The sequence below is a fragment of the Mytilus californianus genome, unplaced genomic scaffold (genome assembly GCF_021869535.1).
Source record: "Mytilus californianus isolate M0D057914Y unplaced genomic scaffold, xbMytCali1.0.p SCAF_9, whole genome shotgun sequence".
NCBI classification, from domain to species: Eukaryota; Metazoa; Mollusca; class Bivalvia; order Mytilida; family Mytilidae; genus Mytilus; species Mytilus californianus.
The window spans coordinates 95,609,378-95,634,109 of record NW_026262745.1 but is presented as its reverse complement, the minus strand read 5'-3'; the positions used below and the strand labels follow the sequence as shown (position 1 = coordinate 95,634,109).

The window sequence follows — 24,732 nt, the reverse complement described above, 5'->3', positions numbered from 1 at the left end:
CTTGCATATCAATTCGAGAATGATCATAATCTATCATGCGTAATTTAAATGTCTACAGTGTTCTAAAAGTTTCCGTGGTAACTATAAATACAGACACTGAATTTGAGAAATAAAGAAATATTCTCAGAAGATTTTTGGAGTTGTTGGATTGACACTTTAATTTACCTTAAAAGCATCATACTAGTTTGTGAACCTATATTATATCTATTCCGTTGGATTCCGGTACCTTTAAGAGAAGAAATCCGGATAAAGAAAAGACTAGGATTTCGGACATTCAGATATTTTTACATTTAAGTTGACATTTCAATTTGTATAACATGTATAATATTTCTTGTAAAATTGTATAATAAAACTTGTTAAATTTTATTATTATTGATCTTTGTCTTTTTTTTTTGCTAAAATGTAAAGTTGATTTCTGGTCATAACAGAAATTGGGGGCTCGTCCGGGATAACGTAAATATAAGATTAAAAATTTTCAGAGTAAATAGATTTTCAGTATTTTATTGAATTAGAATTAGCCAACAAAATTCAAGAACATTGCATTTGATGCCAGTAAAATTTTAAAAACGCCAGACCTGGAGGGGTTGGATAAATTAAAGAAAGAGGAATTAGTGTTGCTTACTGAACATCTAAAATAGATTTTAGAGTATCCATGAGAAAACAATTGATAAAAAAATTGGTAATAGACAAATTAGTTGACACAGAAATGTTTGGTGAAGAAGCTTTTGAACTAAAGGTAGAAAATGTTGATGCTATCAAAATAAAACAAAAATGAATTAGAATATGAATTTAAATTAAAACGATTAGAAAAAGAAGATGAATTTAAATTAAAACAATTAGAAAAAGAAGACGAATTCAAATTAAAACAATTGGAAAAAGAAGTTAAATCAAAACAGTAGAAAAAAGAAGATTAACAGACATAACTTGAAATGAAAGATTAGAGATGGAGAAAATAAAAATAAAAATGGCCAAAGTAGAAAGCAACTCTAAAGTAGAGTCAAAATCAGAACTTTTTGGGGCACCAAAAATATACGTTTGGTTCCCAGATTTTCTGATAAAAAGTTGATAAATATTTTTCACAGTTTGAGAAAATTGTTCAAAATTTGAAACGGCCAAATCCTTATTTGACTACAATGCTGCAAAGTGTTTTTGTGGGCAAGGGCGCTAAAATTTACTCAGCACTTTCTTCAGAATTTTTTTTTGTTGAGTATAACACTGTAAAACAGGAAGTTTTGAATGGTTATGAGCTAGTGTCGTAAGCATATAGACAAAAATTTAGGTCTTATAAACAGTTTGAATCACAAACCTTTGTTGAATTTGCTAGAGAAAAAGAAAATTTATTTGAAAATTGGCTTACGTCAAAGAAAATAGATAACAATTTTGATAACATAAGACAGTTTATGTTATCATAAGAGTTTAAGCAGTGTGTTTCGTTTGGACTTAAACACAAATTTAGATGACAAAACTGTTGAGAACTTGCAAGATGCAGCTGTTGCTTCCGATAATTATAACCTTTCACATAAAAGAAGTTTCGAAGGTCAACATTTAAGAACTTCGAGCGGAAAGTACAAAACTCAAAGTACAGAGCGTGCTGATAGTAAGCATGTTGAACAGAATAGGACTCAGTCTAGTTATACCATTTCTAGTCCAAAATCTGACCCTACACTGACCTGTGCATATTGTAAGAAAAATGGTCATGTAATAGCTGATTGTTTTAGACTTCAGAGACGGAATAAAAGTGATATTAACCCAAAGTCCAGTGCTTATACGACACCCCTTCTTACCAATAAGTTATATTGTCCTGCAAGTTAAGCTTTTAAGTCCAGTTTTGTGATTATAAATCCTTTATGTCTGATTGGTTTGTTTTTCTTGTTAATGATACTACTCCTCAGCCCATTAGGATTTTACGGGTCACTAGAGCTTCCAGGAATTTATTGTTAGAAGGTGTGTTGCCTTTGTCTAGGAGACTCTTGTTGTTGCCTCCGTTTTATTACAGGGTGTGGAGTAAGGCTGTATTAATGTTTCCCTCCGTCGTATTTATTTGCAGTCAGATTTAATGACTAGTACTGGACCAGTTGTTGTAGGTGTTCGTCATAATCTCCATGTTGATGGTCTTTCAATATTGCTAGGGAAAGTTCTAGCTAGGTTGCTGAACCAATTGTTACCAGTGAACCAATGGTGGATGTTAAATCACCTATAAATGATGCTGAACTGTATCCAGTTTGTGTTGTTACAAGGGCGATGGCAAACAAAATAAGGATTGACAAGAAGACAAGGGTGATTATATGGACCTTTCAAACACTTTCCTTGCCGACATTGAAGGTTCCTGTAGCTCAGAAAAGGCCATAATAAAACCACATAGTAACAAGCATGTACGTATGCCATGGCCAGACGTGAAAAGTCATTCATTAGACAGAAGAAAGTATGCACAGAGCAAAATAAAGACTCTGAGGTTCTTTGGATCTGCAGGAGGAAGCAGACAAAGTGGCCGAATGTTACTTCCTTCAAGACGGCATTTTAATGAGGAAATGGAGGCCCCTGATTCTTTCAAAGAGGAGGAATGGAGAGTAGTATACTAAGTACTGGTGCTTTAAGTATGTAGCCGGCAAGAAATTATTGGTCTAGCCCATGACACCCCTTTGGTCGGACATTTAGGTATAAGAAAGACTTGTCTTAAGATCTTGCAACATTTCTACTGGTCCAAACTTAAGGACGATATATAACATATAGAATACCCTTTATGTTGGCCTTTTCACATCTTCAAATAATCATTTACCTCTATTATTTCAGATTTCTCACGTTTTCACCTCTGTTGCAAAAAAATATTGCTATTCTCATATGATTCTTTAATTACTGAATTGACGTTTATGTGTGATAGGATTTGTATTAACAATCGGACATTTGAGATATACATTTTATCGTACAGAAAGGCAGTTACATCAACGCAAAACTCAGACTATTAAATTCTTTTGATAATTAAGGTATTATGATAATTTCAGGAATATTCATACAATGGAAAGCAGAACAAACAGAAAAAAAGATGGCAAAATCATGGCAACCCTCAGGTTTTTATATTTTTTATATTAAAGACCCAACTGAAAAAAATAAGTACCCCCAAACTGTTTAGAAAACTCTTTTTTTCAAATTAATTCAAACATGACAAATATATTGATCTATTTTATCTTTTTCTTTTATCCGAAGGGTCAAGAGAGTTATTCTCATCACTTAATTGGTGTCCGTTGTCGGTCGTCCGTCGTTGTCGGTAAACTTTTAAATTTTACAGAAATCTTCTCTTCTGAAAATACTGGGCAAATTGGAATAAAACTTGGGCACAATTATCAATGGGATACATGTGTCTAGTTTAAAAAGTGTGATTCTGCTTGCCAACCAACATGACCGACATGCATGGCTAAAATAGAACATGAGGGTAAAATGCACTAGTTGTCTTAAAAGTATTTATTTTCGTTTTGCCTATTAGCTTGAAAACTTTAATAGGTATTTAGATAGAAAGAAACTTTAAACATCAAAACTGATCAGCAGGTGAAGATCTATAAATTTTTCAATCATGAGTGAAACTGGCTGTCAACTAATTATAAGAGTTATTGCCCTTTGAGGATAATTTTTCCCTATTTTTCCATTTTTGGCAAAAACTTTCGTTTATAAAAAAAACCTATTAACATAATAAATTATCAGCAAGACAAGATCTACAATGGGACTACCTAACGGAAGATGACTTTTTATATAATCATTGCCCTTATAAAAGGACAGTTTTAACCTTTTTTCATTTTTGGAAAAACATTATAGAAGATAGAAACTGTAAACAGTAAAATTAACCAGAAAGACACAATCAACAACACAAAAATGTTAGTCATGAATTATATTCTTGTCTATAATGTTGGAGAGTGGCCATTACTGAAAATGTATATAGATCTAAATAGAACTGGGAGGCTGAGCTTGCTATAAAACCATGTTAAACCCTCAATTGTTTTTTTCGGAAAAAGCCTGAACCGAGTCAGGATATGACAATTGTTTTTTCACTCGTTCCGTTGGTTGATAACGTTTGATTTTGTCAGTTTATATGGACGTTCAAATTTTTTGACTTACCTTGGAGATCGGTATTTTTGTTTTACTTATTTCCTAGAGCCCCTAGTTTAATGATAACATTGTCTTTTCATAAGTTAATTTTTTCAAATCGTTGCAAAATGAAAAGGGCTGAACTAATATAATAGTATAACAAAAACACCGAACTCCAAGGCAAATTCAACAAGGTAAAATCCATATAAACTGTCAAAATTAAACACTATCAACCTACGGAATAAGTGAAAACTACTGCCTTATTCTTGAATTGGTACGGGCATTTTCCGAAGATAATAAGAGTGGAACAGATCACATGTCGAACTGGATTTATAGAGAAGCAACCTGCATGATATACAATTTTGTATTGGTTTTCCACTCTGTTAATTTCATGGAGAAAATGCGGTTCCCCGTGTTTACAGAATCAAAAACTTCATGATCAGTTTAAATATATTGCCTTTTGTTGTAAGGAATATTAACACATTTTCCTTCTCTCTTAAAAAATAAAATGTGACTATCTGTTGAAAAAAAATAAAAACGTACCCCCCCCCCCTTTTTTGAATTCAAATGGTTTGTTCCATTACTTTTATTTTTTTCAGAGAAAGGTGATATCTCCAAATACGTGGTTGCCCCGAGACTTTGCTCGCAAACGTCTAATATACACACACCCGCACTGATGATTTCCATGATCGAAAAGCGATAAAAATGAATGTTGAACGCTAAATTTAAAAATAACGAAGTCGAAACATGATCAAACGTGAAATCAAAATCCACATTTCATTTGGTTGATTATTGATGATTAATGTTTATCGTGATTTTATTTATATTATTTTAATGATAATGTTTGATTTTGTTTCATTACCTCTTTGTCATTTTAGGTCATGTTTTCTTTCTGTTACCTTCTTCTTTCTTGTCCCTTTTCATCCTATTCCCCCCCCCCCCCCCCCCTAGTATCGGTCAACCAACTTTGGTGGTGTCGATTTTAGAATTTTTTCCTCATTACTCTATGAGACCATTTTTTTTATTCAGGAGTAAACCCCTGTAAATGAATTCCGTATAGTGTGAACATGCACGAGCGTGAAGTATTTATTGAGATATGTATATGCCAAACAATGGTACAGAGAAAATGTTACTGCTACGAAATGGGTAGTTTACAAAGAGAAAGTTAAAATCATCACATTATTGATATATTCTGTATTCTATGAAACGGATTAACATTGAATTTGACTAGTTGAAGAAGATCACGAATCGGTTTATCATTAACACATGAATGTGTCAGAAATGATCATATTTATTCAAATACTTGTATATTGAAAATTTTAAAATACTCTCGAGTAATAAGTGAATAAAAGACAAATATGAAATAACTGAAAAAATTCTTTTCCTATAGGTAAACAAAGAAGAGGCAACATATGTATTCCGATATCAAAAACTCGTAAAATCTTTTTCAATGTCCAAATCAAGATGAACAATTGAGGGATTTGCACGAACTCAAATTGGTGTAAGACTTGTTGCGTTTACAGGGTAATGATCCATTGATACACGATTTACACCCATAATCAGTGTGCTGTTTTTTATATCTCAAATGTTATGTTAAAATTGGTGCAGACATCCAAAAAATGACCGTTTCCTTTTGTTGTTAAGATTGGGCAATTAAATTATCATCTATAAATAATGAATTGAAGCATTTGTTTGACAGGACAAAAATTGACAAACTGGCGTTTTGAGATATACATTTTTTATAACAATAGGCATTGCCGTAAAACATGTGTAACTCTAATTGACTATTACATACTTGTTAAAATTCAGGCATAGTAATAATTTCAGGTCGTTCCAGAAGATGATGAAAACGATAGAAAAAAAAGGGACCCTAAGGTAAAGGAGTTTACATTTGTTATTGATATGCAAACGAAATAGTAGAATAAAGAATAGACTTATAAACAGAAATGAAATAGGACAAACAAAATAATAATGTAGGAAATTTGATCAAAAAAGTCAAAAGATAGAAGATGCCTATTAGTAAGTATTTTTTTGTTAATCTTGTCACTTCCAGATGTCTGGTTTCTAGGTTGACAGTGACAGATCCAAAATCTGTAATTTATTTGAAGATATACCTTCATATTCAAAATTGGTATTTTTAATCACACCAAGGCCGAATCACTATCCACACAGTGGATGGCACTACCGTTTATGGATGATGCACTATTAGGGGAACCAATCTAGGTGTTGGAAGGTTTATTTTTTGTTTCTTATGAAAGTGATAGAACGAACATACAAATGTATAAGGTTTATGTAAGATATACACTACAGGTTTTAGTTAGCTTGTTAGTTTGTTTTCGGGAAAGAACTGTGCAAAAGTCTTAAAAAAACGGAAATTCGATGTCATTAAGATATTTGTTAGTCAATCCTTTCATATCTTGGTTGTTTTACACAGTGAAGGCTCATATCATATTTTCTTTACCGTGAAAAAAACTATACTACCTCTCATCTAACTTATATGAATCTGTTGTAAGTGTTGTGAGATATAATTGATATATGCTTTGTATATTAGTACACAATTTGTTTTCAGAAGAAGAAGAAGAATGATAAAGGCGACCATCAAAATTCCAACCGCTTTTCAGAAAGCAAAAATTTTATACAAACCATAGCAGACGTCTCGCTTATGATGGCAAATATTTCACAGTTAAGAGCAGTTTTATTTTTAGGAAACAAATACCAATTTTATATTCACCTCCTAACACTAATCGTTGTTTCGTTAGTGTCACACGTATTGTTCGTTTTATTCACTGTGATTAGATCGCATTTTAATTACAAACACCGTATTGCAGTGAGCCGAGCAAAAGCAAATGCAATCAACAAGAAATCATTTAAGTTCTGCTGTTGTTGTAAAACAAAGTATAGACGTACCGAATTCATTGACAGCGATCTGTGTCAATGTCCACATTGCCGCACCGATCTTTATATGCACTATGTCTGTTACTTTCTAGTTTTCATTACAATTTGTGCTAATATTGGGATAACAGGAATTGGAATTTCAGGAGACTGATAGCCTAAGGATTAAGTTATTTTTAAAATGACAAGGATGTGAAGTGAACTGCTATATATAAAATGATTGACCTCAATCCTTAGTACCTGAATGGTGTTTTGTTTAAGTTTTTACTTATTAACTTTATAATGTTATCAAATTTTTTCCCCAGGCAACTTTTCTACTGATGTAAAATTCGACTCATTATCATAATATATCAAGATGACTAAAATCATTATTTAAAAAAACCTTTGTGTATTTGTTGTGTCTGAATTGCTTTTCTTGTTTTTAAACAAAGACCATTGAAAAGCAAGGATGGCTATATTTATAATTGTACACCTCAGAAAATATGTGAACTAAATCGAATGTCCATATCCACCTTAGGTCAACTATGCCGGAGGTATTTTGAATTATATATTCTCGATTATTTTAATTTATAGAGAATTCAAGAATTTCTGTACCAATAATCACGTCGACGCCGGAGCGGAAACTAAAAGTCCACTCAGTGCTAGAAAACGAAATAACACTTAATACAGTTCTCGGTACTAAAGCTTGAAGTAGTCAGTATATTAAAATAATCGGACTAACATTCATTAGGAGCACTCATACTTATAGCCAAATTCGTATTTTTCAAATTATTTATTTTTTTGATAACTGTATTTAAATGTTTGTTTACTGCAATGTATATTATTTCTATTGTACAATCATAAGCATAGTATTTCTATTCGTCAGTCATTTTGTGATATCGAATTCTCATTCATTATTTCTTCTTTTGTATTGTTTACTCTGTAGTGTGTTTACGTTTGCATTTTTAATGATTAAAAGTTTAAGAATTCTTTATGTTTTTTTAGGCGTAAGATGACTAAACGAATATTTTTTTTCTTTCTAAACAATGGGGACAGTTAAATCCATGAAGGGTGAAAACAGAAAAATAGGGAAACACAGAGCGAAACGTAACGAAACGGAACACAACAAAACGAGACGACACGAAACAAAAGATTAAATAAAATAACATAAAAAAGGAGGCATGGAACGCACTCTAACAAAACAAACATGTATTTCAAGAAACGACATATATAAATATGACAAACGCTTGAGCCATGTGTACTTTTCCGTTTTTGTGTTCTTGTTCATAACAACACTATTGCATAGTGAAAGCAGTTTAATCCAGACACTTTCTTTAATTTCTTTAAACCAAAAGAACAAAAAGATTTTTCAGTTTATTTATGTGACCGTTCCAAGCCAGGAAAGTAAAGCATAAAATATTGTCTGATAGTCCAGCAGATCGGTGACAAAATTTTATTGATGATAAAAGCACCAAATTTGGCATGGTAGTAGTTCTGGGTGTTGCCAACAATATTAGCTATGTACCCACCTTGGCATTTCAATATGTCGGCTATATCCAAGATGGCCGCACTAAGATATCAAAATCAACATATATCACTTATATAAGGTCATATTTAAGGTAAAATTTGGCATGGTAGTAGTGCTGGGTGTTTTCGAAAATTTGCTTTGAACACACCTTGAAATTTCAATATGGCGGCTCTTTCCAATATGGCCGCCAGAAAATATCAAAATCAACAAATTTCCCTTATAGTAGTTCAAATTTGTCATATTATTAGTGCTGGGTGCTTCGAACAATACAAGCCATGGACCCATTCTGAAATTTCAATATGACGGCTTTGTCCAAGACGGCCGCCATAAGATATCAAAATCAACACATATACCTTATAGAAGGTTACAAAGTGTTTTGTTTTGACGTAGCTTCACTAAAACTAAGTGCCCTATAATACCAAGTGTATGCCACATTCATATACTAAAGCCAACCATCGAAAGTATAGAAAATCGTAACTAGGGTACAGTTCTTGCAGAACAGTAGTCTACATCGAGGGATCACGTATAAAAAACTGGCGTTATTCCGATATTTAAGCTAGACCTAACTAGAATGTTTACTTCTCGACTCGAACAGTTTTCTTCAAGATCAACTGGAAGAGAACACAGACATGATCTAAAAAAAATGCAGTAATAAACAAGGCATATGCTTGCTTATTCTGTTTAATGATTATTTTTGTCGCTGCATTTAAGCAAGCAAACGCAACAATCTGTTTGCATGACAACGACACTTGAAAAAGCTGCAATTGCGGGTAGTTAAAAAAAAACATGATGTAGGCAAAAGTATTTTTTTTATAATTACCGTTTTATGGACATGCACTCTATCAATTGTCTAACCAGAAATACAAATATGTCAATCTGGTACAATTAGTCAATTGTGCAACTCTAGATCTATCCTTGCATGGTTAAAATAAGTTAAAAAAATGATAACACAGATTGCTTGATGCAGATGATAATGAAAACATTACATATGTCTGGATAGCACTCCACGCATGTAGAGCCAAGAAAAATTGTGATCTGTTTTTATATATAAGTCCATATTGACCAATGTTCCAGGAAGAGACTAAATCACAGCAATTCGACATTCCATAAATACCATCTAACAATGTATTAAATTTGTCATAGTTTTGTATCAATTATCACTTGTAATCAATCGTTTTGTTAGCGGAACAGTGGAACTGGGCAAACATATTTCTAGCAGAACAAAGAATAGTTTTGTTTAAGGTCTTCATATAGATATTGCATCGTTGAGTATCTTATATGATTGGTTGGAAAACAGTGGTTGAACAAGTGTTCAATCAAGGAAACATAGTTGTCAATATAATAGAATTATATGCGACTGTTATACAAGTGAGAGGTTTAGCTAGCTTTAAAACCAGGTTAGATCCACCATTTTCTACAGAAGAAAATGCTTGTACCAAGTCAAGAGTATGACAGTTGATTTCCATTCGTTTGATTTGTTCGAGCTTTTGATTTTGCCATTCTAAAAAGTACTTTCCGTTGTGAATTTTCTTTGGAGATCGGTATTTTTGTTACTTTACTTTTTACAGGCGTCATCAATAGTAGTATCTTTTTTAGAGACTCTCGTGTATCATGAACAAGACATGTTCATGAGGTTACAGTAGGTGTACTTCTCATTCTTAAGCAAATATCATGACATAATTTTTATTGAGGAACGAGACCCTGATGAGAACTGTGTAGCATTCAAAGAATTGAGTAATACGTGGAAACTGAGAGTCCACCTACTCACAACTGGCCTGTAACATTAAAGACTGAACTGGACATGTTGATGTGAGATCTGGTCCTTCTGGATGTATATAGATTCCATTATACTCTTTATTCATTGGTTCTTTGCATTTTTCCATCCAAATTATGGCTTACAGTACTCGTACGCGATGTTATGCCTTTTAACTATACAGTTTAAGTGTTGCAAACGTAATTTGAAAATAGTAAATGATCAAGCCCATGAGTAGAATTACACATTTGTGAAAGGAGAAGGTGGGGGCAATCATATTGACCATCAATATCCACAAACTACAGCACTTAATGGTGTTTTGTTTAGAAATGGCCATAGTAATTAACAAGTTTCAATCCACCTTTGAAATAATATAAGGTAAGCCACACAATGTTCTACATCAGGAACAGTAAGCAACCACACAACATTCTCAAAGCAAGTGAAAGATTACGGCTGGGGAATGATTCGCCCGTTTCCCGAGAGTACTACTTCGACTGACTGTGGATGGCATATACCATATTGGACATTTATCACAAAGGTATTAGTATTTTAAAATGAGCTAATAAAATGTGGTTATCAGATATAAAACGAATGTCACGGTAGATGAAAATGCGCGAGGACAATGATGTAATGTACGGTGCTGTTTCAAATGTTGTTGAGAGTGGGACAAAGACTTAATCAGCTGTCATAAAGAAACATTTTGAAAAATGCATTGAAAATATGTTGTTGTTTAGATGATAAAAAAGATGGGAAGATACTTAAGCACTAAATATTATTAGTAAAAACAAAATCAGATAGGAAAATGGATAAAAAACGCAAAAAATGCTAACAGCAGTCAAGAAATCACTACACAAAGATCTAAAAATTGATCAACGCCAACTCCACTAAACACCGGGGGTGATTCCATGTGCTCAAGAAGGGTCAGCAGTTCAATGTTCAACCAGTGACACTTGGCTTGGTGCTCTTGTTTAAATACATTGATGGGTCATATCCAGTAATAAGGCATATATCATATAATAGTGGATTTATAAATGTCTCTTTACTCACCCTTAGAATCACAAAATTTAAAACATGTAAAAACTACTGGTACATGTAAAATTATATAAAACTTGATCGAATATGAACGTTTGAAATCAAATTAGGTTTCCTGTGCCAGTACGATGGATAAACAAGACTGGTTGACAAGACAGACATTGAAAAATAAAGAACAAATAACACAACATTGGAAGTATAAACAAGACAAGTCCCTTTTCATCAAAACTAGGGGTCAACGCAGGTGAAAAAAAGGAATGTGGCAAGAAGAAGTGGAACGTATCCATTATCATTTGTGACTCAGATGGTACATAACGGTAAAAGAAATCCTGATGGCGTCCTGAAAACGTTCAAACGTTCCCATTTATGTGATATCTGCTTAAATTGCTTTGCAAACAGCGTCCATATATCATGGAAATTCAATTCCTAGAATATTGTATGAACTGCAAAATGCAGTTCGAAAGATGGAATATCAGCAAAGCCTTGTCTTACTTTTGTTCATTTTCACTTTTTGGCGGCCATTTTGAAATTTTCCTTCATTTTGAAAAAAAAAATGAAAAGTCTAATATAACATCATGACTTACTAGAAACGTTGGATTACATTTTATATGTTTTTAAAAGATTGGGTTTGAATATTATTTGCTTTTAATTATACATGGTTGTGAAATTTGGACTGATTAGCACACATCTTGAAAATGGCCGCCATTTTAGATTTTTCAGAGTGGGTTCATAGCTTAAATTGACAACCAAACATCTATCTACAATTGTGCAAAATTTGATGCTTTTATAATCAAACCCACAATTCTTCTAAAAATATACACGAATCAGCTGGACTATGAATGAAATCATTCTTCTGTCTCTTTAAAGTGTGTCAAAATCAAATCACACTGTTGTTATTCGTACTAGACTATCAGTAACATCATGAATCCACCTATTTTAACATTTTAAATTATATTCAGTTCAAAAATAAACTAAAATTCAACAAAAAAAACCGAACTCCTACTTGTATGACAGTGTTTATTGTTAATAGATATTGACAAAATTGGGTGAGCAATCCGCTGGGTGATCTGACGATTTCCGCCTTTTGAACTGGTTTTTTTGGTTGTTATTCTCAAGTTGTGCCTAACAACAATGTCCCAGGTCAGGGAAGAGATACTCCCTTACAAAAATGTTTAAGCTCGAGAAATTCTGGATGTGCCTGAAATACAGTGTTTGTCGTTGGTTGCCGTTTGTCGTGTTTGTTTTGTTGTTCTTTTGTACATAAATGGCTTTTTTGGTTGAACTGTGTTATATTTTGTCATTGTGGGACCTTTAACAAATTACTACACGGTATGGGTTTTACTCATTGTTAAAGGCCATGTAATGACATCCAGTTGTATACCTAAACGTCATACCTTTGGCAACGGAAGCACATTTTTTAAATTTTATTTCTCAAATAAAGAATGAAATATGAAGGCTGATTGAAGTGTCTAAGGAAAAAGTAAAATAACAAAAATACCGAACTCCGAGGAAAATTCAAAATGGAAAATCCGTTATCAAATGGAAAAATCAAAGCTCAAACACATCAAACGAATGGATAACAACTGTCATATTTCTGACTTGTTACAGGCATTTCTTTTTAAGAAAATGGTGGATTAAGCCTGGTTTTATAGCTAGCTTAACCTCTCACTTGTATGACAGTCGCATAAAATTCCATTATATTGACAACGATGTGTGAAAAAACATAATAGGTAATAATGTCAAAAATAAGGGTACAGCAGTCAACATTGTGTTATAATCGTAATCACTATAAAAACAAACAAATATGTAACAAAGAAACACAAAAAGGCATATAGACAAAGCACATTAGCAAAAATGAAAGACAAGAATACAAAGCACAATAACACAATGACGGGATGTATAAGTACAGAGCCACGTCATATATGTAACAAAGAACATTAAGGAAATTAATGTAATGTTGTCTTGATCATAAACATTAAACCGGTGAGTATTTATTAATTATTTTAGTCTTTTCATGTTGCACCTATATTAGTCCACAAGAGTCCACTCAATACCAAACACTATATTGTTGTCAATATCATGGAATTCTATGTGACTGTCTTACAAATGAGAAGTTTGGCTAGCTAAAACAGATTTAATCCACCATTTTCAATATAGGAAATGCTTGTACCAAGACAGGAATATAACAGTTGTTTTCCATTCTTTTTAAGGTATTTGAGCGTTTGATTTTGCAATTTGATAAGGGACTCTTAGTTTTGAATTTTCCTTTGAATTTGGTATTATTTTTATCTTACTTACTTGCAAAACAAAAAAAAATCTTTCCAATAACATAATACAGCCAACTATTTTGTATATCTTACAAGGAGATCTTTCAAATTTTCTAAAGGGGGGGTGTCTTCTGGTTGCTTATCAGATGTAGGTTCTTAAGAATTTAAAGAAAGGACTAAAATAAGTTATCTCCAAGTTATGACAGAAACTAACATATATATTAAACCTTTTCACCATAAGAAGTTCGACAAAATCAAAAACCCTATTCTAAATGCAAGGAATAAACTAGTACACGTTTCAAATAACTTAATAAATATTTGTCCATTTTAGCGTTACTTATGAAGGTAGATCCAGAAAAGTGCCTGGAACTTTTTATAAAGTGATACTTTTTATAAAGTGTACATTTCGTTTGTTTAAACATGATCGTCCTTGATATGCATTAAATATTTGACATTTAAACGTTCAAAGCACAACGTATGGGCAGCCAAGCTTTTGTTATATTTTTATCCAAACAAAGATCTATAAATCTAAGTACTATCTGATTTTATTAATAAATTTTTGAAAAAGCGATCCACAACTTCACTTACATGTATATTAAACGAAAATCTTTTTTTTTCTCTATCCACACTAATTAATACCCACAAAAATAAATTAATCCAAAATTTATTGGTAATGTCAGGAAGTCATAATGTCAGCCATGGAGTTACAAGTCAAGAAACTAGAAAATGATGAACCAGACTTTGACGATAAGGTTTTTTTTATTATTTTTTAAAGTTTAAGGATGAGATGAAATGAAAATAAAATAAAGATTTAGATGAACTTGATATAACATAGCAGCAAATTAATTGTCCGTATCGCATTATACCTGCCGTAAATAAAGGCAGCAGTAGTATACCGCTGTTCGAAATTCATAAATCGATTGAGAAAAAAACAAATCCGGGTTACAAACTTAAACTGAGGGAAACACTTCAAATATAAGAGGAGAACTATGACACAACAGAAACACAACATAAAAACGTAAACCTCCTGCCCCATAAAAACTAAACTCCGGTGTCAGAAAATATTTTATTTTGCACGTATATAGTAGTAGTTATTTTCAATCAGGTAAAGGATATAATCGGCTCCGTTTGGTTAAAAAAACAATTTGGGGCTTCAGTGATAGGTTGGATTAAATACATACACCAACAAACAATTAGCATTCCTGTTGGAACCAATTGTGCTCCCCTTCTTGTCGAATTGTTCATTTTCCATATACGGAAGACTTTATGCAGGAGCCTTTCAGTAAGAATAAAATGAAACTAGTTCTATTTTTAAACTTCACGTTTCGCTTTATAGATAGTGTCTTCACACTTAATAATTGAAAGTTTAATGACTATGTTGAACTCCTCCATCTCATCGATCTTAAAAAGAGAATACCACAGATACAGAAAATTCTGGTTCATATATTGGCTTACTATTAGAAAATGTCACTAAATGTCGGTTTAAGAACATAGAGGTCAAGACAGAAGTCCCGATTTTAGATTTCAAATTGTGAACTTTGCATTTCTATGTAGATTTTACCAGAAGCACCTGATATGGAAAACATATCTCTAAGTTGAAAAGAAATTCCAGAGCTTTCATATCCTATCATTATTTACTTGATACAGGGTTTAATGCTAATTGAAACAAGGGTTCCCTATGATAAAGTTAAATTCATCTCTTCGAAAGAATTACGACCGACTTCGTGTGTCAGTGGACCGTTATTGAATAGCTGTTTTACAGATGTCTGTGTATATGTTACAATTGTCTGATTAACAATACCATCCGGTTTTCCTCGATTGTTGATTTGTCAGGTACCAGAATAAACCTATAACCAATAAAACATTCCTGAGGTTCAACTCGTATTGAATGTCATTGTACTATTTCGAACTACATTTTGATAACATTCTTTAGTGAATATATTCTACGGTTCTGAGGAGTGGCATATATAAGCAAAGGTTGAATCTTAAACAGTACCATGGCCTCAGTTTGCCATTGGTGAAATAATAATCTCAAATAATTATGAGACCGTAGGTTTCTATCACTTACGTTTAACGAATTGTACAACTTGTATATCACTTAATATGTCAAATACACAAAAGGAAACATATCTAGTAAGAAGTCACTGAATCGGTTCGAAGATAATATCTTGAGACATCCTTGGAATATAATGAACAATTTTGGAACACATTTTGTCAATATCTTTTACCATGTTACGTTCTCAAAAGAGTAGTGATAACAAGAAAACAGTGTTTAAAAAGAACACTCTTAACAATCAATAGTGTAAGGTAAAACAGATTGAGTTTCAATAGCATCATACCAGTTTTATACCAGCTATCATACTTCTTATCAACATATTGCACGAAAAAAGGCAGCGCAAGAACAAAATGGCGGAAGAAAACTATTCCTGATATACATTTTTTTTATATTTTATTCTTCCTCCATTTTGTTCTTGAGCTGTTGTTAGTTTTGCTATATTTTGATAATATGGTTATTGTAGAGGTAAACCATATGAATAGCATACATAAATACAATAACAAACAGGATACAAAGAAGCAATATAATACATATCAGATCACACATTATAGAGAAATTCTAATAATAAAATGAACTGACAAAATCAGGATGATAACATGAATATGATAGAGCAAACCACTTCATCGGTAAAATACAGATGTGTTTTTTGTTATTAACCAAAGAATGCGTCTTATAAAAAATACTACATATTGGTTAATCTTTTGTTATGAATTCGTCTAAACCGAATGTTGTCATAGGAAATGTCTTACTTGAATCACATCGTACGAATGTTTTATGAAACACTTTAAATAAAACTTAAGCATGTTTTAAGTCATTTCTTAAACTTAGGCCACATTAATTTACGGATGTTCGAATTTCGAAAATATATTAAGAAGACACAAATCAAGGTTACAACAAAAACTCCGAGAATCGCACATCGCATGGATTCCTAAAAGGAGCGATACCTTGAGTTACCTAAGACAAAATCTACGTCTTGTCTGAAGACACTTTCTTTTCAAATACCCCAAAGGTGCACATGAGGAGGTAGTATGTTATGCTTTGCATTCGACACCCGCCGTATTGTCAAATGTTTATAACCGGTCAGGATTTGGATTTGACAAAAGAAAAAAATGAAAAAAAGAACAAAATATGTCTTCGATCATTTCTTATACATGTATATTCACGTTAAATGACATATCAATTTATAATCGCGATTTTAGCACTTACGAAACATATAAACATACGCATGTATCTCTCTGCAGGCGCCGACTGTTTCTAGGAAAGCATTAATCATGCATTCTGGTCACCAACATATTTCGAAAAAAATTATTTGTTTTGAAAGCATAAATATGAACAGGCCTAAACAGATTTGACTGTCAAACAATATCATTTTCGTCATGTCACTGATAGACACAATTTGTTTCTATGATCATGTTAAACCCTGAAGCACTGGCTACTGGACAGCTGTCATTTCACCTTCTGAGATTGATAATTCATCAGCAGGGGTTAACGACTAAAACAGAGGGGTGAAAAATACCAAAGTGACATTCAAACTCATAAGTAAAAAATAAACAGACAACGCCAAAGAGAAAAAGACCAAAAGACCAACAGTATACAAAACACAAAATAGAAAACTGACTGAGCAATCCAAACCCCACTAAAAACTGGGGAAGATCTCAGGTGCTCAGGAAGGGTAGGCAGATCTTGCTCAACATGTTGATACGTTATATCAAGTGATAAGGCATCACGCCATTGGGGATTGGTAATTGACTCTTTATGTAACCTTTAGACATCACCAAATTCATAAACCATCGCTCATGTAAATATTCTAACCCTGAAACAAAAAAGAATGTGAAATGAAAACACTAAAGCAAAAGGAAGAGCAAGACGAACTTTTAAACAAAACTATAGGAGATATCAGGTGCTGCGGAAAGGTAAGAAGATCCTGCTCCACATGTGGGATCCGTTGTGTTGCTCATGTAAGTACAAACCCGGTGAAAAGACTTATTCGGTAGGTCACATTCGGAGCAAAGAGGATGGGCGTGTAATTGCACAAAGTTAGTGCGGAAGATCACTTATTTGTCTATCGTCAAATTGTAGATGTTTTTGTTAATGTTTCAAATGGATATGTTCTATTACAATACCTTTCCTGTTTTTTTTGATAGAAGCATAATATATTTGATCGGATTTCTATGGTCAGTTATTTCATTTCAAAAGATTTCATACTGAAATAACACTCGGCAGAACATCTGTAATTTTTTATTTAAATGTGCAAGCACACCCACTAAACTCTAACCTATTACTAGACTTGAATAGCCGTTGCTGCTATTTTGAAAGTACATCTGTTGGTCATACATACAGAGAATATATACACGCTCACCAAAGACAGCAGGTTTATAGTTCAATACTTCAGATGCGCCTTTCGTCTCCATACGACAGATCATTAACGTCCGAATCAAAACAACGGGGAAAATCTAAAAGTTGGTAAATGAAGGCAATATTAGTATACCGCTGTCCAATAGTCATAAATCGTCTTAACTGAAACAAATCCGTGCCACAAACCAAAACTGAGGGAAACACATTAACTATAAGTGGAAACAAAACGGAGAACAGAAACACTGAACTGCTACAAAAACACACGCCAACATACATAAAAATGGACTATGTGATAACAATTGCCATATTCCTGACTTGGTACAGGACATTTTAAGAAAAAAATGTGGGTTGAACCTGGTTTTATGGCATGCCAAACCTCCCGCTCATATAGCAATGTTAAAAATACCGCTAAAATGACAACATTACGTAACAGGAATAAAGTACAAATAAATGGAAGAACATTCAGGACAGAGAAATACATCAATAATATAATAGTCCTTTTCAACATGTAAATCACAGAATAACAACGAACACCTAATATTAATTTACGACAGAACACAAATACAGCACAATAAAATAATGAACTGTGCGTCACATGAATGTATCAACGCCATAAAAGTGACGTCACAGGTAAATTTCTTAAAATACACTATGAAATTGGGATTAAATTTGTAATGGTGGTATTTGATGTTTTTTGTAACCATTACAAGAATATTGATATAGAATTGTGTAATTAATGGTGTAACAAATGGAACATCCTAAATACATGCATGTTTGATGTACAAATACCGACACGTCTTATATCAATGCAAATTCACACTCAGCAAAATAGTCATATTCGGGAATAGGTCACTTTCAGTACTTAGAAGACCAGACGACATAGATGGTAAACCACAATCTAAGACGTGGTAACAATGTCGTTAGTTAGTTTAGACACAGACACATCGTATAGATCAACCAATTCGTGATGGTGTCCATTAAATTTACGGAGTGTCATTTTTAATTATTCCTCCTCATAACTCTGTTGGAGCAGTTTCTGCGTAAGGAGCACACTCCTGTATATGAAGTTCGTATAGTGTAAACATGCACGAGCATAACGTATTAACTAAGAAGTGTAAACACCATACGATGGGACAGAGGGTATGTTACTGCTGAGAAATGGGAAATTGATAATTGGGAAGTTGAAATCGTCCCGTTTGTCATAGATTGTAGTGTGAAGTCGTCCATATGTGTAAATATTGAGTAAAAGATCAAGGTATGAAGCAGACCTCCTAGTATCAGTAGTATCCTTAATTTCAAGTTCACTGGGATATACGAGATGCAAGTACTGGATGACATACGGGTTATTCAGTGATAGGACATCATCAATATATCTGAAAGTAAAATTAAAGAATTTCGCAAGGTGCTTTTTCTTTTAGTCTTTTAGAAGGTTTTGAATGTTAAAACTGTTCGAATATTGAAGAATCTAAATAGCTCATGTTTATTTGTTTTCCTCTAACTTATGTCCGCTACATACTCTGCAAAATTTGATTACATAAAATTGAGAATGAAAATGGGGAATATGTCAAAGAGACAACAACCCGACCAAAGAGCAGATAACAGCCGAAGACCACCAATGGGTCTTCAAAGCAGCGAGAACATCCCGCACCCGGATGTGGGCCTCAGCTGGTCCGTCCCTCAACAAAAATGTGTACTAGTTCAGTGAAAATGGACGTCATACTAAACTCCAAAACATATAAATGAACTAAAATTAAAAAACATACAAGACATACAAAGGCCAGAGGCTCCTGATTTAGGAGAGGCGCAAAAATGCGGCGGGGTTAAACATGTTTTGTGAGATCTCAACCCTCCCCCTATATCTCTAGCCACAGTAGAATAAAGAAACACACAGCAAAACGCACAGTCAAACTCAGTTTAAAAACAGACGTCACCATGGACACGGTGTCGTCTGATAAGGCAGGTGTCCCCTCATCACCAGACATGACAAATATCACAAACATGACTCATTCAGATCATCATACTAGTGAGAATAGCAATAGTACACATACACAGCCGTGTTCAGTTCTCCTTAAAGACATTTTGGATTTTGATGACTCTGAACAACACTGTCTCATTTCGAAATGTGGAACTAATGGCTGCAAAACTTGTGTAATTTTAATTACAGACGCTCAATTCACTAGCAATTTAACTAAAAAGTCTTACTTTACTAGAAGTTACGATGATCTGAATTGTAAATCTAAAAATAACGTCTACGGATTAGAGTGTAACCTTTGTGGATTGGTTTACGTCGGTGAAACAAAAAGAAGGCTAAACAAACGTATGTGCGGCCATAGGTCAGATATCAACCTCAATGCAAACGACATTCTGTACCAGCATTTTAATCAGCCTGATCATTCCATCGTTTCTATGACAGTTCGTATAATCGAAAAAATATGCCACAAGACTAACAATCCTCAACTTGCAACGCCTCTCCGTAAACAAAAAGAGGACTACTGGATTCGACAATTGGGAACTGCGACACCATATGGTTGCAATGACAAAATTGATGGTATAGGTATTTTATCTAGTCCTTCCTGTAGCTCGGTGAATGTAATGAATATTTTCAACTCTACTCCTCGACGTAGACGCAGTCATGGTCATCGTCAATATACATCACCTACTTTGCATGATGTCTCTATTAATGACTTGCTGCCATTTATACAAAAGCCGTTAGGCATTCATCACATTCGCACGAAACTGTATTCATTACCCCTTTCAAAACTTCATTCTCTGTTTAATTTATGTTTGGAAACCACTGTTACAAACCCTCATTCAAACCAATACAAACTTACAGCTATCATTTCGGATATGCAAGTCACAGACTTTTCAAACCAGTTCGCATCGGAAAAGATGAAAAAGAGAAAAGATCTTTTCTTAAACTTTCCTTTGCCAACAAAGGTCTCGATGGCGTCAACTTAGGCAATATCCTTCATCATAAATTAGTTCAGTCGAAAATACCACCTTATTTTAAAGATCAGTCTGTACCAATAATTTCTTATACCTATACCAAACTAATTGCAACTAAAATTTTCAATTACAAACACGTTTTGCAGGATCTCAACATTGACGACTTCAAGTCTAAACCTCCTGATTGCACCTGTGCTAGTTCCCAATTCACATATAATCCGGCTGGCCACGTTATTACCGGAGACCTCAACATTGTCAATAACACTTCCCTGCGAAATTTGTTATCCAAAGGTCCGAAATATCGTGAGCCTAAATCCATCAATTGGAAATACAACTTCAAAATACTGATGGATTCAGTCGAGGATTATGCCAGGCAATGGGCTAAACGCGAGAAAGAAGACGTAGATACTCTTTCCGAATGGATCAAGGCTGTGAGGTCGTTGATACAAATCCAAATTAAGAAACTAAATGGGCATATCAATACCCACGCTACGTCAATTTTCAAAGACCCAAATGTTGTAAGACACTTATCCTACCTCCATGACAAATATGTTGTTGTCCCCGCAGATAAAGCCCCAAACAACATCGTTTTTGTGTGTAAATATCATTACATAGACTGCTTGATAAATGAATTAGGTATTGACAATTCACTTGGAAACTCAACATATACCCTCACGACACTTACCAAAGAGGAAATCCTTGATAATCATAGGTCAGTTCTATGTTCCTTTGGAATTTCAACCAAAGATGAAGAACTGGATCTTCCATCACTGTATTGGATACCTAAACTACATAAGTGTCCTTACAAACAACGGTATATTGCTGGGTCTTCCAAGTGCTCCACGAAACCTCTTTCTAAATTATTAACATCTATTTTATCAGCAATCAAAGCCGGGCTCCAAAGTTATTGTGAAACTGCCTATTCTAGAGGTGGCGTGAATCAGATGTGGATACTAAAAAATTCCAAAGATCTTTTAGAGTACATACAGTCTAAGACTCTCTCATCTTGCAATAGTATTAAAACATTTGACTTTTCTACACTTTACACAAGTATTCCCCATTCCAAACTAAAAGACAAGTTGAAAGAGTTGGTATTACTTTGTTTCATTAAAAAGAATGGCGAACGTAGATACAAGTATCTTGTCTTGGGGAGGGATAAATCTTACTTTGTAAAGAATCACTCTGATTCAAACAAAAAATTCTCTGAAACTGACATTATCAAGATGCTTGATTTCTTGATTGATAACATATTTGTTACGTTTGGAGGACGTGTTTTTCAACAGACTGTCGGAATTCCAATGGGAACCAATTGTGCCCCTCTTCTTGCCGACTTGTTTCTTTATTATTATGAGGCTGACTTCATACAGGAACTTCTTAGGAAGAAAGATAAGAAGTTAGCAATATCCTTTAACTCTACGTTCCGCTATATAGATGATGTTCTCTCACTAAATAATACAAAATTTGGTGACTATGTTGAACGAATCTATCCCATCGAACTAGAGATAAAGGATACTACAGATACAGTTAAGTCTACCTCATATCTTGACTTACATCTAGAAATTGACAATGAGGGTCGGTTGAAAACAAAACTTTCCGACAAAAGAGATGATTTCAGCTTCCCAATTGTGAACTTTCCATTTCTCTGTAGCAACATTCCAGCAGCGCCGGAATACGGAGTATATATCTACGAATTGACACGATATTCCCGGGCTTGTGTTTCCTATCATGATTTCCTTGATAGAGGATTGCTGCTCACAAAGAAGCTATTAAACCAAGAGTTCAAAATGGTGAAGTTGAAGTCATCCCTTCGTAAATTTTACGGACGCCATCACGAGTTGGTTGACTTTTATGGAATAACCGTTTCAAAGATGATATCGGATATGTTCCTCATGTCGTAACTACAATACCCTCCCTTTTCACGAATGTGACTTACCGAATTAGACTATTTACCGGATTTGTAATAACATAAGTAACACGACGGGTGTCACATGTGGAGCAGGATCTGCTTACCCTTCCGGAGCACCTGAGATCACCCCCGGTTTTTGGTGGGGTTCGTGTTGCTTAGTCTTATGTTTTCTATGTTGTGTCATCTGTACTATTGTTTGTCTGTTTATCTTTTTATTTTGGCCATGGCGTTGTCGGTTTGTTTGCGATCTATGAGTTTGACTGTCCCTCTGGTATCTTTCGTCCCTCTTTTAAAAGATGTTTGAGTCCGATGTCAGAATAGGTAACAAAAGAAACTAAGCAAAATGACATTGATACATAAATTAACAAAGGACAACTAGCAGTTACTGACATGCCAGCTCCAGACCTCAATTAAACTGATTGAAAGATTATGTCTTCATCATATTAAAATGAAGCACAATCCCTCCCGTTAGGGGTTTAGTATCATACCATCATAAAATATATGAGAAAAACATAACTCGTATCATGCCAACAACTGGTTCTGGAAAAAATGTGTTTATTTCCGATGCAAAGACCCTATGAGTGAATCAATATTAATACCAAAACATGCCATCCTTGATGACCTGACAACAGTATCGTAACTATATCCTTTCTGAATAAGTCTGTTTGGTTAGCTTTTGAGGTGAATGCCGACATTTTTTGTGCTTTGTAAAAAATATTGCCATAAAAGATTGGATGTGAAATACCTGAACGTATAAGATGTTTTCATACTTACAGATACAAGGAAAAAAAGATAGTGTTCTCTATAGGTTAATTTTCGATACAGTGAAACTTCAGTAGTTCATAGTTCCATGCAATATTATGTCACTTTTTCGTTTTTCATTTTGTCGTTCAAATAGAGATATTAGAACTATTATACTAAATTATGTATTTGTTTGATAAGATGTGTTTCAAAAACCTGACATTTTGAGACATACATTGTATCATACAAATATGTATTTACGGGATTTTAATTATTGTCGACGAGAGAGCGAAAGTAGCACACACAATTAATTTTCCTCTGGGTCAGCGAAGAATATTTTTGTCATATTTCAATGGTCATTTTAACGAATGTGGTCTTATGATAATGCGTTGCATGTCCAGTCTTTCACAACACCTTCACGTTACTGAAAACAATCTTACGGATGTCTATTATCCGTCGTTATCAATTAACAAGTATTCGGTTGAAATAATCAACGTACAACCTCAAGCCCTGATTTGTAATCATATACCAAATTTTGCATAGTATCGTTCAAATCCGTGTATGCCCAATAGTTTTCAATTTCAAAAGAGGGACGAAAGATACCAGAGGGAGAGTCATACTCATAGATCGAAAACAAACTGACAACGCCATGGCCAAAAATAAAAAGACAAACAGACAAATAATAGTACAGATGACACAACATAGAAAACTAAAGACTAAGCAACACGAACCCCACCAAAAACTGGGGGTGATCTCAGGTGCTCCGGAAGGGTAAGCAGACAAAATTCATATATGCCTGATATGAAAATTGATATCCGATGTACATACATCATTAGCCTGAACTAGGAATCTATATCCGTCGTACGTGTATCATTAGGCAGGTTTTCTTTTTTTGCAATGGCGTTATCAGTTTATCTCGACTTATGAGTATAAAATGTCCAATTGGTATTTTTCACCTCTTTTTTTTCAATGGTATTAATACATATTTGGTTACCCCTAAAACGTAAAACTTATTTTTTGCTGAACAGTTGAAATTAGTTTGCGCTGAAATAACATCGTATTTATGATGAAAGAAGGCTATCTTCATAGTATCTTTTTTTGGGGGCATAATGTGGATGAGAAATACAAGATTTAGTTTGTTATTTTTATTACGAGAAATCTTAAAAAATTAAACGCGATGTCGATCGAATGACGTCAACCCTG

The 24,732-nt window shown here is 33.8% G+C and overlaps 1 long non-coding RNA gene across 1 annotated transcript in view; it reads left to right on the top strand.

Moving 5' to 3' along the window:
* LOC127714181 (uncharacterized) overlaps window positions 1–7,935 on the top strand; it is a 30,691-nt gene extending 22,756 nt beyond the window's left edge. Inside the window, exons 4-6 of the long non-coding RNA XR_007987593.1 lie at window positions 3,000–3,065; window positions 5,902–5,949; window positions 6,644–7,935. This is a non-coding gene — a long non-coding RNA (uncharacterized LOC127714181). The remainder of the gene's footprint in view (window positions 1–2,999; window positions 3,066–5,901; window positions 5,950–6,643) is intronic.
* The last annotated feature ends 16,797 nt before the right edge of the window (window positions 7,936–24,732 follow it).